The sequence below is a fragment of the Pteropus medius genome, unplaced genomic scaffold (genome assembly GCF_902729225.1).
Source record: "Pteropus medius unplaced genomic scaffold, Ma_sr-lr_union100, whole genome shotgun sequence".
Taxonomy (NCBI): domain Eukaryota; kingdom Metazoa; phylum Chordata; class Mammalia; order Chiroptera; family Pteropodidae; genus Pteropus; species Pteropus medius.
The window spans coordinates 8508326-8522205 of NW_024354502.1; the positions used below are offsets into that span (position 1 = coordinate 8508326).

At 39.1% G+C, this 13880-nt stretch overlaps 1 long non-coding RNA gene across 1 annotated transcript in view; it reads left to right on the forward strand.

The window, feature by feature from the left end:
• LOC120595436 (uncharacterized) overlaps positions 1-13880 on the forward strand; it is a 94964-nt gene that overhangs the window by 11302 nt on the left and 69782 nt on the right. Inside the window, exon 2 of the long non-coding RNA XR_005650824.1 lies at positions 5880-5969. This is a non-coding gene — a long non-coding RNA (uncharacterized LOC120595436). The remainder of the gene's footprint in view (positions 1-5879; positions 5970-13880) is intronic.

Below are 13880 nucleotides of genomic sequence, written 5' to 3' on the forward strand. Positions count from 1 at the left end.
TTTTATCCACAAACATAAGTACTGGTCTGTACAAAGCACTGTGTTAGCTGCAGAGGTGCTAAGAACTATGCTCTCTATCTTTAAGAAATCTGGTGACACAGTCATGGCCTGAACAACCATGTCGAGAGGAGAAAGTAGCATGGGTGTTAGAGGTCGTGTAGATGTGATTGAGAAGCTGTAATTTTATTTGGGTCTTAAAGAAATGAATAAACCTCCGGCCTAAAAATAGAAGACTGGTAGGTGAATGGTGCTGTGTCATCCTTGCATTTTTTTTCAGTTTCTGCACGCTTTTCTGGAATTAGTTCTTTTATTGCTACTGTTTCTAATACTCTTTGTATGTGTTCATGATGTCCTGTTTTATATATCTTGCCCAGGCCTCTCTCTAAGGCAGATTCAAATTCTGCTTCTTGTTGCACACTTCTGTCATAAAAACCTTAATAGTATAGCCATTATGGAAAACAGTAAAAAGATTCTTTAAAAAATTAGAAATAGAACCACCATATGATCCAGCAATCCCTCTTCTGGGTATATAGCCAAAGGAAATGAAATCATTACCAAAGGGACATCTGTGCTCATATGTTCATTGCAGCGTTATTCACAATAGCCAAGATATGGAACAACCTAAGTGTCCATAGATAGGTAAATAAATTGTGATCTACATATACATACACACCATATATACACATATATTTACCCATTTATATATTATCTATTTTTATGTAGTAAATATTGTATATGTAATATGTAAAATGGAATACCATTGAGCCTTAAAAGAGAAGATCCTGCCATTTGCAACAATATAGATGAACCCAGAGGGCATTATGCTAAGTGAAACAAACCAGAAACAGATTTTCAAAAAACTGTATAATCTCATATACATGTCGAATCTAAAAAAGTTGAGTTTATAGCAGCCAAGAGGAGAATGGTGGTATCAGGGACCAATCACCCCTAAGTTAAGCACCAACCTCAGAATCATTCTTGCTTCTGTATTCTTCCTATAATTCCCTAACTCATCACCTTCCAAATTCTGACAGTTCGACCTCCATGTATTTCCTTGTACATCGTTCCTTTGCATTTGGTATTTACTTGCATTGACAGACTAATTACATAATGTTGTATGTAAGTGTTCACGTGTGTGGGTGCGGGGAGAGCAAGCTCTGAGTATAGCATATGGCTTCTTAATGTTTGATTCCATTCTCAATGCCTAACACCATACTTAACACATGGGCAGTACGCAAGAAATGCTTGTTGAAGGAATTGTGAGACATCTCTTATCGACTCAATCAATTATTTATTTATTTAGCCAACACACATTTATGGAGGACTCGCTATGTAATTGGAATTGTGCTTGCTTGATACTGAGGACACAAAGATGAACAGTAAACCATCTTTGTTCTCTGCTAGCTCACAGAGGAGTAGGAAGAAAAACACATCAGTAGTAATATTAAAACATTAAAAGTCAAGATGCACCCAGTAATCTCATCATTTACCTTTTATAGCCTTAGCATGTGTATATGTGTGTGTGTCATCTTGTTATTTGATAATGATGTCGCAGATTTTGCAGTGATTCCTATTCTCTGCCTCCCCCCTTATGTATTATTTCAATGCTTCATAAGTTAAATTTGATGATATCTCAGATCGAATTATCACTAATAAAGTACTTTGGAGAATAAAAATATTTTCTCCTAAAAGGGTGTATTCCTAATAATATGATCTCTGCTAGAAAAACAAAAACACCATGGGATCCTACACTTAAAGGCGGTCCTGATAAAAATAAAAATTCATCTCACAACTACCTGCGCTTGAGCATAAATCAAGATACACTGAACTTAGGGACTGTAGCCAAGAAGCTAGTGATAAAAATCGGAGAATATTGATTGTTTCAGGTACACTGAAAAATTGGCTTAAGAAAATTAATTAAACACCTTAGAAAGGCAAAACAAACCTTCGAGCTTTTCCCAGAAATCTTATCTCAATCACTTTCTTTTAAACTGTTGGAGAAGAGGCTCTTTCAGATAAGTGCTAATATTTACCCCAAAAGTTTCACTTGTTGTTTGACTGCCTCCAGATCCACTTTGAAAATTTTTCTGTGGTCAAGTAAGGTTCTGGTAGCTCTTTTGAAGTATATAAAAAAAGAAAGAATGTTCTTCAGGTTAAACCAGCTTGAAGGTTATTATTATTACCACTGAAAAATTTAAAAGGTTCGCAATGAGCTTCCGAGTGGAATTAGTATGCACAACTACAAAAACCAAATGTTCTTTATGTTCAGAAAGGGAAAAATGCTATCCGTTTTTATTTCAAAGACAGGTTATAGCACAAAGTAGACAAGGTACATTAGATCAGCAGTGAGTACAGTATTTCATGTTAGCACACCATTAAAGTGATTAAAAGTCTCCCTGCTCCAAGCTCTACCACACTCAATCTCCGGTGACATTACCTCTTCCTTCATCCTAAAAACTAAAGCGATCGAGTTTAATCTCCCTTAACTGTCTTACCTCCCTACCTAAAACGTATCTGTAGCCATTTCTGTCTTCTTTCATTTCAGGGGCTGTGTGAAGGGACCACCACACTGGTGACTTCACTGGCGGCTGCAGAACATCCAGAAAAACAGGCTAAATGAGTGAGGGTGTTCTTTCTCTCATGTCATTAAGAATGGAAGGGGCATCCTGGGGCCGATGCAGAAGCTCAGCATTGGCACCAGTGGCCTGGGCTCCTTTGATCTTTATTTCTCCTTGGTTAGCACTTGACTATCAAAGAGTTGCCTCTTGATCAAAAAATGGTCACTGTAGCTCCAGCCATCATGTCCACATGCCTGGAAGTAGGAAAAAAGAAAGAGTGTAAAAATCAAAAGGACATTTTATGGCTTAGATAGCCATGTTTTTAAGGAGACATTCTAGACCCAACAATTTCTGCTTATATCTCATTGGTCACCTTTCTGTCATATGGCCAATCCTATCTCCAAGAAAAGAATGAGAGACAAGTCTTCTAAAGCTTGGCACATCACTCTCTCCAAAAAAACAAAATCCTGTTAGAAAAGGAAAAGATAGCAATGGATCTGAATAAGTAACTCAGTCCCTGCCAAGGTATCTTAAAACATTTTCTCTGTCTTCACATTTTCCCCTTGTTGAAATACTTCAAAAAGGGCACTAAGGAAGAGGAACTGAAGCTCTGGAATCAGACAGATTTTCACTTACTGAGTTCATCACTAATTAGTTCTTGGATCTTGCTCAAGTTATTTCAACTTCCCAAGGCTTCATGTCTCTGTGTATAGCATGGAGATAAAAATACCTATTGTGAGCACCTGCTCGGGGAACTGAGTAAATGTAGAGCCTGAAACATAGTGACTGCTCAATCATTTATAGATGTATAGGTGACATGGGATAATGCTTTTTCTTTGAAATGACTATGCCTTCTTATTGCCTCTGTAGACACTTTTTTTTTTTTTCCTGTCAAGTAGGTATCGATGTGCTCACATTTTGTTCTTGGCTCCCAGCCTCCACATTCTATGTTTTTCATCCATTATCTTGGTTTCAGTTAGCACTCAAATGCTGATGACTCTCAGTTCCCAGACCCCTCCTTCAGCTTGTGACTACCCCTAGGTATTCTCAGAGTGGCTATAATAGGTTGAATAGTGGTGCCTTAAAACATGCTCACCTGGAACTCAGAATTGACCTTATTTGGAATAAGGGTCTTTGCAGATGTAATGAAGGTAAGGATCTAGAAATGAGATCATCCTGGATTAGGGTGGGTCCTAAATCCAATGACGGGTGGCAGAAAAGAAGAAGACACATAGAGGCATCAGGAGAAGGCCATGCGAAGGCCAGGCACAAATTGGTGTGATGCGTCTATGAGCCGAGGAACACCAGGAGTTACTGGCAGCCACCAGAAGCCAGGAAAGAGACATGGAACGAATTTTCCCTCAGAGCCTCCCAAAGGAACTCACCCTGCCAACACCTGGATTTGGGTTTTCTGGACTCCCAAACTCTGAAAAAATAATTTTATATTGCTTTGAGCCACTAAGCTTTTAGTAATTTCTTGTGGCAGCTCTAGAGAACTGATACAGTGTCCGCAACTGAACTCCACATTTATCTCTATGAATGTGTTTCTCTGCTCATATTTTCTGATTTCTTTTGTGGCACCACTATTTACATGGACGACCCAGTTTATTATCTTCGACTTCACCTCCACCGTGTCTCGCCTCACCCACCCAATTTTCAGACCTCGCACCTGAGTAATTCTCATGTCTGGCCTTCATTCTCCAAACCCATGGGCAACTTCTAGGGTTCAAACTACTTATCTGGATCTATTCAAGAGCTTCCCAATGTGTCTTTTCTGCTTCTCAGATTATCTCACTCAAATATGTCCGCCGCACGTTTGCCAGAGGCCTGGCCAAAATGCAGAACGAATCATGAACCTGACTCACGTAAAACTCTGAAATGGTGCCTCATTCCCTGCAGGACGAAGCCCTCGAACCACACCGATGACCACTCCGTGCCTTTGTTCATGCTGCCCCTGCGCCTGGCATATCCCTTTGCTCACCGCCATGTACCCACCTTGCCATCTAATGCCATTCATTATCCATTACAACTCAGCGTGTGTGCCACTTTGTCTAAGAAGCCTTCTTGGTCCTTGTCCCAAGTAGGTGCTTTCTTCTTAGCTTCTGTAACACCCCGGGTGTTTACCCTGAGCTGTGTGCATTGCACATTGTATTAAACTTAAGCAAATTCATTATGGTGGTAATTAAAGAGTCTCACTCTCCGACTAGTTTGATTTCCTTGAAGGCAAGGACTACTGTCCTTCGCTTCTCTATCTCCAGGAACCTGCACAGTGCCTGGGGGACACTTGTGCCTAGATCCTCAATTTACTCTCAGTCAATGGATGTTGAGAGGCTGAAAAGGTTAAATATTTCTCCTCTGAAACTATCAATTCCCTTTAAAATGTTTTATCTCCATCATTGGTACTTGTGCTCAACCTCGAAGTCATCTTAAATCCTTTTCCTTACTGGCCGCTATAGTCTATTCACCCAAGTCCTTCATTTCTTCCTTAATCAGACAGCGTCTATTCAGAGACAAGAAGGGCCCCTAAAGGGCCACCTAAGTGTACAGGCTCCAGTCAGAGGGCCTAGGGTCAAATCTTGGCTTTGCCACTTCTTAAGTATGTGACCTTGACTGTGTTATTTAATCTCCCTGAGCTTCATCTGGCATCTGCGGAATAGGAGTGATCGTAGCGCCTGCCTCTAGGATCACTACCTTTCACAGCCCGCAGAGAAGGGCATGAGACAAAGGTAGAGAATGCATCGGGGGGACTGAGAGTCACGCAGCAATCCTGGCTTCAGCTGTCTGTGCAACCTCTGCCACACAGACATGGGCTTTGAGCTCAATGTTAGATTTCATTATTTTTTTCAGATGATACATACGTGGCTACTGTACGCCGTATCCCTTCTTCCATGTGATCTGCAAGCCTTGTTGATCCCAGAGAAACTCTTTTTATCCCAGAATGATTTCACCAGACTCCCAGGCGTCCCAGTTCCCCTCACCGTGTTCCACCTTCACCCTTCACAATACACACCCAGTCTTTATATGAAGTATACGATTTCTCTTCCAAAGTGTCATTTGGATCAGAATGCCCTTCTTCAAGGAAGCAACAAAAGCTTCTGGTCCTGCATCACATTAAACTCAAGGCTTCCAGGGCCTGACCAGATTGTTCTTCCCATCACACTGCTCTGACCTACTGGTCCCTCTTAGTTTCCAGCCAGGCACACTCACCCATTGTTCCCGTCAGACAACGTGCCTGATGGTCGTCTCAAAGCCGCGATACATGTTTAGTCAGGATAATGTCTTGGAAAAATATGAACGTGCTTCTCCCCTTTGCATTTTCAGGTTTATGGACTCCCCCCTAGTGAGGCACAGACATCTGTCCACCAAGAGGAGATCAAGTTGTCACCACAGGAAAGAACTGAGGAGAGCAAGGTAAGGCTGAGCTCCTGGCATTCAAGATGGTAATTGCCAATAGTGAGATAGGTTTTCTGAGACACTTGGAATTGTCAGAATTTCCCGAGTTTCTATCGATTGAGAAGAACAAGGCTGGGAGGAAGTGTGAAGCAAGCGTCTCCTGTGGTGGCTAGACCATGAGGTTTGTGCTCTGGCTTTAAAGAACTTGTGAAAGTGGGAAGAGCCTGTTTTTTTCTGGCTCTAGCGGCTCATGGGAAATAACAGCAGATGGAGCTGAGGCAGTCAGTCGCGTCCCTACAGTTTAGACGTGGGTTGGAACGAGTGTGTACCTGATAAGTTGAGGGACAGACCGCCTTGGCTCCTGGCTTCAGTCTCTGAATAACTTCAGCAACTCTGGGGTTTTGTACTTTTATGCCTTTTAAATTTCCTTCTTTTCCTTCTTATAAAGCTTTCTGACTTACCGGTGCCAGAGAATGGAGAATTATTCTCAATAAGCACACAAATCATCACTGAACTACTAGGTAGAGGCTACGAGATGAAAAATGCATCAATAAAATTTGTGAGAAAAAGATGCAAGGTCTTTATTTACGCCTTCAGACTAACAAGTGTTCACTGCCTTCCGCAGAACGGTGGCCACAGACTGATTCAAATCCCACTGCAAAACTATTTCACATGTTTCATCTAAGAGCCTCAAGATTGAACCGAGAATCCAAACAACTATTTATGCTAAGAGCTGCTGAAATGATTATGGGGACTGTGGCCAGAGAGATTCTGTATTATATAATTTATGAAAAAGCAGAATAGGGAAAACATTGTGATTGAATTGATTAGGTTTCTATTTGCTGAGTGTGAACCGTATGCCAAGAACTGTGCTCAGGCTAGACTCAGAGAGATAGATGTTGTTCAGTGCCTTCTCATGGTGAATATTTATGGAACGCCGTTCTGAATACTTCATGTGAATGAGTTTGTTAATACTAATGACAACTTCATGATGTACGAACTATCATTATGGATTTTCCCAGATGTTCAAGGTCACACAGTTGGTAATAGGTGAAGCCAGAATGTGAACCAAAGCAATGAGCTTTGGTGTTTGTGCACTTCACCAATATGGTTTGCAGGCTGTCATTGGAGTATATGGCTAGGTGCATAGGGTTGGCATCAGAGAGACCTGGGAAAACACCAGAAGAAAATTTGGGAGAATAGTTTTATGTCTTGGAATGTGGAAGGACTTTCTAAGCATGAACCAAACTGAGAAGCCATAAAAGAGAAAACTGGCACATTCTGCTCTATGACAAATAAAAACCTTTGTATAGTCAAAGAAACCATGTATACACGTAATATGTAAATGCCTGCCTGGGGGAAATATTTGCCGTATAATTAACATACAAGAGGTTAATAATGTTTATAGGAATCCTATAAGTCACTGAGAAAAAATCTGATAAACAAAAGAGGTAAGGAATAAATTGGGAAAAGGCAGATCACAGAAGACAAAACACAATGGCCAGTAAGCCATATAAAAAGATGCTTAGTATTACTACTAAAGCAATGCAAATTAACACTTTGAGATACTTCCAACTATTTAATTAGCAAATAGTCAAAAATTTGCTAGGAAGTAGAACTGCACAAGGGCTTGAACACACATCCATATTTGACTCAGAGACAGTGAAGGACTCAGTCAGTCTCAGGTTTAAGTAGATCACAGTGATTTGGAAATTCCAGGGATAAAGATTGATTTTACTGTTTCCTCATTACTTAATTTGTATTTCTTCACTGATAAAACTCATAATAAACCAAATAAGAAAGCTGAAACAAAATACAAAACTCTAAATAGCTTTAGAAGGTTCGCTCCAGAGTGTCCTGGGAACCTACTGTTTGCTGTCAATGAGGACAGCTTCCTCTGCATGATGTGCCTTCACGGAGAGAACATTTGTAACCACAGGATGTTTTTTATTTAATTTGTATTTCTTGCTTTGGTTTATATCTGCATACCAGACATTTGCTATCTTGCAAACCTAAATTCATCAGAAGTTCCTGAAAATATGGTGAAGTGTGAGAAAAATGTGGATTGACACTTGTTCATGTTATTCTGAATAACGAAATCTCTTGAATTTTTTGGAGGAAGATAAGAATGTCTTGATACTTTAGGTAGACACCTTAGAATTATTTTCTCTGGGAAGCAGAAAAAAAAATAAAATAAAAAAGTTAGGCATTGCAGAAAACTTCGAAAACTGCTGCAAACAGACAAGCAATCGCTGTGTGATAAACACTGTGCATTTCACAGACCAGCTCTTTCACAAGATTCGCTTTCTGCTGACTCGTTCAGATGTACCTCGCGGTAGAACTTCAAAATTAAAAAATGAAGAGAATTAAGGCGTGATCCCATTATCCTCCTGGGAGAACTGCTGACTTCACTGGCATCAATCCTCTAAAGACTAATGTAAATTTTCAGTCCGGGGAGCTAGAATTCATTTTTTTTTTTCTATAAGTATTTCACTGAGGTTCTCTCTGGATAACTATCATCTTCTCACATTTTCTGGATGAGCACCTTCAGAAAGGATCAGATACCCTCATGGCTTTTATCCAGTTTGACTTTCTTCAGAACTTAAAAAAAAGTCACCTTTTAGAAGATACATTAACTCTTTCAGAGCACACAGGTGTCATTAGGCAGTCATCACAATGGGAAAAGCCTCCCGAGCGTGGGGTTGGAAAGCCACTCTAGGTCTCACTGAAACGTGCCATTCATGGACACTACCACCTGTTCCTTTCAAACCTCTCTCCCGTTTTCACATCTCTCCTTTCTCGCTTCCGTTCTTCATCATTACCATCATTACCTCATCCCTCTCTCCCTACATTATGCTCGTTTGGCAAAGTCTCAAGTCTCAATCACACAGTCTACCTATTTTTGCCTGCATTCCTGCGGCTGAACATTTGTGGAGGGGAAAAAACCAAACTTGCCGATGACCGCTTTCATCTTAAAATCATAATTTCGAATCACACGTGGGTACTCAACATTGTTCAATTTTCACATCATTTTTCTCGCTTTTCCACTTTCTCGAATCACTGTTTCATAGCTTTTCTCACCCCAATCCTTGCGTCTTTTCTTTCCAACAATGCACTGTCAGGTAGTGACTTCATTTCATACAGCATTGAAAAGAAAGAACTTCTGCCAGAGAGGAACACTTAATTTTCCCTATTGCGAGATGTACAATGCCACCTGCATCTATTCCTACAACCTTTGCCTTCTCTTTTCTTACTCTGGATGAACTGTGTTCACTCCCGTCAAGGTCAACCCCTCCACCTGTGCATTGGTTCCCATCCCGTATTGACTTTGCAAGGATGGCATGTCTGAAATTTCCTACTTTCCTTCTGTATTCCCAATTCATCTCTGGCTCCCGAATCATTTCCATCAACATACAAAACTCTCGTAATGTCATTCATATTTTCTTTTTGATGTCTTCCTGAGGATTACATATTTTGTTGGCAGCTCCTTTTGATTCCTGGAGGTGCAGATTTTCTAAAAATGCTACATAAGGCTATCTCTGACATTTGATCCCACAACCTTTCAAAGATTTCCAAAGCCTCTTTTTCCATAAATTAAATCCCGTTCTGCTTGAAATATTTGGAGCGATTTCTACTTTCCTTTCCAAATCCTGACTGACACTTACGTCAAACTTCATTGCCTTAGAACTTTGCTCTATCTCACCTTTCTTCTTGGAATGCTATATTTTTTTTCCCTGATCATAGCTACTTGCTTCTTTTGTCATTTGGTTTTCACCTTAAGTAGTATCTCCTCACCCAGCCATTCTCAAACATATCATCTTAATTTAATTTGTGATATATTGTAATAACTATATTTTTTATAATTTATTTATGTGTGTATTCCCAGTATCAAGAACAGTGTTTGGTACCCAGTAGCCACCTAATAAATATTTGTAGAATAAATAAATGAAAACTGACCATCATCATATAACATTTTTCTGTAAACCTAATAATATCAGTGATTGAAATTTTAGGTTCCTCTGATGAATTTTAAGGAAAATCCATTAAGGACAAAAGACTGTTTTTTAGGTATTATGAGAGATACAAAGTTGAATGAGATGAGCCAGTAGGGGAAATAAGAAACATGATGCATATACTGCCATAGTGTAAAATAGGAAGTGATATCATTATGCACATTTTAAAGTTATGGGAGTTCAAAAGGGGAAATGCTACTTTCATTCGGGAAGATAAGGGAAGATTTTCTGAAAGGAGTTGTATTTGGATTGGGCCCTGGAGGATAATTAGGACTTACGCCTGTGAGATGGGTGGGATGAGCATTTTAGAGGAAGTGTTATCTATGGCTCAGAGTGGAGGTAAAGCAAATTCAGAATACAGGTAATTGGGGAAGTTTCACTTACCTGCAAATTACGGGGTGAAAAGTGAAGCAGTGTGAGATGATAGTCTATACTCAGAAAATAAAGACATCCCACCCAAATTCCCAGATGCACAGAGGATCCACTGTTTTTCACTTCACATGCAAATTTTAAATTTATTTAAGGTGGGTATTAAGTTGCAGCTAGAGAATAGCTCATCTATGCTAACAGCCGTAAGGCTCTAAGAATTCTGTTTATTACATTAGAAGCCTCACCATGTTTTGCATTCTAAATACTCTGCTTCAGATTCCATGTGGTGAATCTCTGCTCTCTCGCTCTGAATATGAAGTAGGCTGCATGCAAACGCATTTGTTCATAATGAGCTTTTAGCATCTCTCCTCCTCTCTGAGGATAAAAATCAGTGTACATTCTGCTTCTTAAGTCACGTCAGTAATCTTCCTGGAGAGAGCAGAAAATGATTAAACCTACTCTAAATCATCACAAGTCTGTTGAAAGACATTCTCCTCTTGAACTTCTGCTTTGCTCTGAAACAACTCAGCAATCAAATTTGAAACTGTCTCAGAGTGAAGTTAAAAGAAGATATAAATCTTCCTTGATGTTCTTTAACATCTAATAATAAAGTGATTGTTGCTGTATTGTAGCTTTATTAGTTTCTTAGACACTCTCTTACTCACCACCCATAATTATCCTTCAAAAGTGCATTCTCCTGCCTTGTCTTGCTAAACAGACCGTTATGTTTCAGGGCTGCTCAATTAAAATAGTTATTGCAAGTTGGCTGTTTGCTTAGAGTTATGGAGTTAGAACAGGCAATGTATCTTGTCTCTTGTAAGCTCTTATGTCACTGGATATGAGTCTCTGTGCGTATAGACAAAATGCTCAACAAAGGTTCACAGATTTTAAATTAATCACCAAATATCAAGTATTTATTTAAAGAACATTTAAATTAAATATCACTCAGACAGAGAAGGACAAATACCGCATGATTTCACTTATATGTGACATATAAAAAACAATGAACAAACAATACAAGACAGAAACAGACTCATAGGCATAGAGAAAAAACCTATGGTGCCAGAGGGCTCAAGGGTGGTGGGAATGGGCAAAACAGGTAAAGGGGAATAACGGTACAAATCTCTAGTTAGAAAATAAATGAGTCACAGGGATATAATGTATAGCATAGGGAATATGGCCACTAATGTTCTAATAACCTTATACAATGACAGATGGTTGCTAGACTTAGCGGGGTGATCACCTTGTTGCATGTATTAATGTTGAATAACTATGGTGTATGCCTGAAACTAATATAATATTGTATATTAACTATATTTTAATAAAAATACAGTATCACTGGGAGTGATAATACCGGTCAAAGAATACAGGTTCTGGCCTTTGTCTAGTGCAAGGAATAGGCCAGGCAATTGTATATTCATGCACATACACATCGTCTCATGTAAAGATGCATACAGTTATACCTCAGGTTAGGGAAAGGAGGGAGGATCTGGACAAGGTGACTACTTGTGTATGTAATAGTGAGTTTCCTAAGTCCTGGGGAGACTTCTGGAGCGTCATCGATACCACGGAATGGTAGTTTCCTCCTTGAAAGCAATGATTTATGATCTTAAAATGGCCTTTTAGAGATATTTCTTTCATCACACTCCCTCTTAAGCTCTAGTATAGATATACGATATCTTGCTGTAACTTTGATGATCTTTACTGATCAGAAATTCTAAGAATTTTTTGATTCTCACAAGACCTCAGTAATAATAGGCACATTGAGCTCTGTAAAAGGGAATCTATAAAAGTCATTTATTACAGACAAGGCCTGTTTCTGATGAACCCTAGCAGAAGGAAACTGACAAGATCATTGAAAGTGGAGGTCACTGTTTGGGCCACGTTTTGTTTTGTTTTGTTTTGTTTTTTTGACTTGAATTAGTTGTCAACAGTTAATATACCCAACTGGCCCTTTTGCCTCATGAATGTTTGTCTGGTCCCTGCAGCCATTTCAGGTTTTAATCCCTGTAATAACACTTTCTCATCTGTTGTTGAGGAATTAGGTTCTCAGAGAATTCTGGTGTTTTGTTACAAGTCATACAGATGATTGTTAACTACACAAAGAATTGATTGAGATGAGAAAAAAATTAATGTTTTATTCCATCATATTAATCCCTAAATTGATACACTTCTCTGCCATTTGACATAAATAACTGTGAGTTTGAATATCTATAAATTAGCAATAAGGTTGGAGTTAGGGAGAGGCGACTGCTTTTTCGGTAATTGTCATTTGGCATTTTCTTTTCCCAGAGGAAAACGGAAAGTCAGCGATTCTTTTTCGGTTTACCACAGGTCACATTTTAAAAGTGTTCATTAGAGAAACAAAATGAGAAATATACGAAATGGCTAAACTATGGGAAAAGAGGTCAACATAGCAAAAAAGATAAATAACACAGAGTAAATACCTTCTTAATTCAATCTCTATTATTCTGGCATTTAGGGAAATTGGAACAAGACTTAAAATGGAGAGCATCATTCTAAAAATGTCTACCAGCTGCTAGGCACTGTGAATATGTTACCTTATTTACACAGCAATCTCTCAAGGGAAGTATTTTGTTATCATTCTTACAGAGGAGGAATCTGAAGTTTCAGAGAAGTTAAGAAATATCTCCAAGTCTATCTGATCAGTAAGCAGCCAAATTGGAATTGGATCCAGGTGTGAGTCCAAAGTGTGTATTATTTCTCGGGCACAGTTTGCTTCTTACCAAGCTGTTTTCTTAGATACAAATTTTGTGCAGTTGAAAAGTATACATATGTTTACAAAAGGAATATTTTAAATGATGGTGAAACAAAGAGCCAAATTTTAAAGTATCCCTGAGAAAATTTGTTTTATATTACCATGAAGTTAATCTAATTTTAACATTCTTTTTTGACTTGTGAAAGCACATTCTCTTAGGACTTTCACTAGGCACGGTTTTCTTAATCCGAATTAATTTTGTGCTGAACAGTAAGTAACAAAAGAGCATTTCTTTGGTGCTGAATATTCCCCAATTCAAGCTCTTCCAACTTATTTAAATTTGTACAAATTTATGATTTCTCTTCTCCCTGAAATATTGAAGTGATGATAACACTTATATATATGTTTCTAAATTTCCTGAAGCATCTCCGACTCACTCACAAAAACAAGTAAACATGACCCATTTCTTTATAGACAACAATACATTTCCTTCCAGGACTGCTGAAAATCTTTTCTTTGAAACTCTTTTGACTGAGAGCTAAATCTCTCCAGACAGGCTAGAAGGATTAGAGTGTATGCCTTTGGATAGCAGCCTAGCGGGGTCAAAGGAAGATAAAGGGATTTTTTGAACATGGTTCTGATGAAGAAGGCGGCCAGAACGAATGGTTGAGGGACATACAACACCTAACCTAGGACACTTCTAACCCCAGGAAGACCCCCGAGGGGCTGCTTCTGCGGAGAGCTCCATCCTTTCTCAGAGCCAACCGAAATAAATTCCGTGCCCCTTTCGGAATAGATTTGAATGGTGAATTACCTTGCTTGAAGATG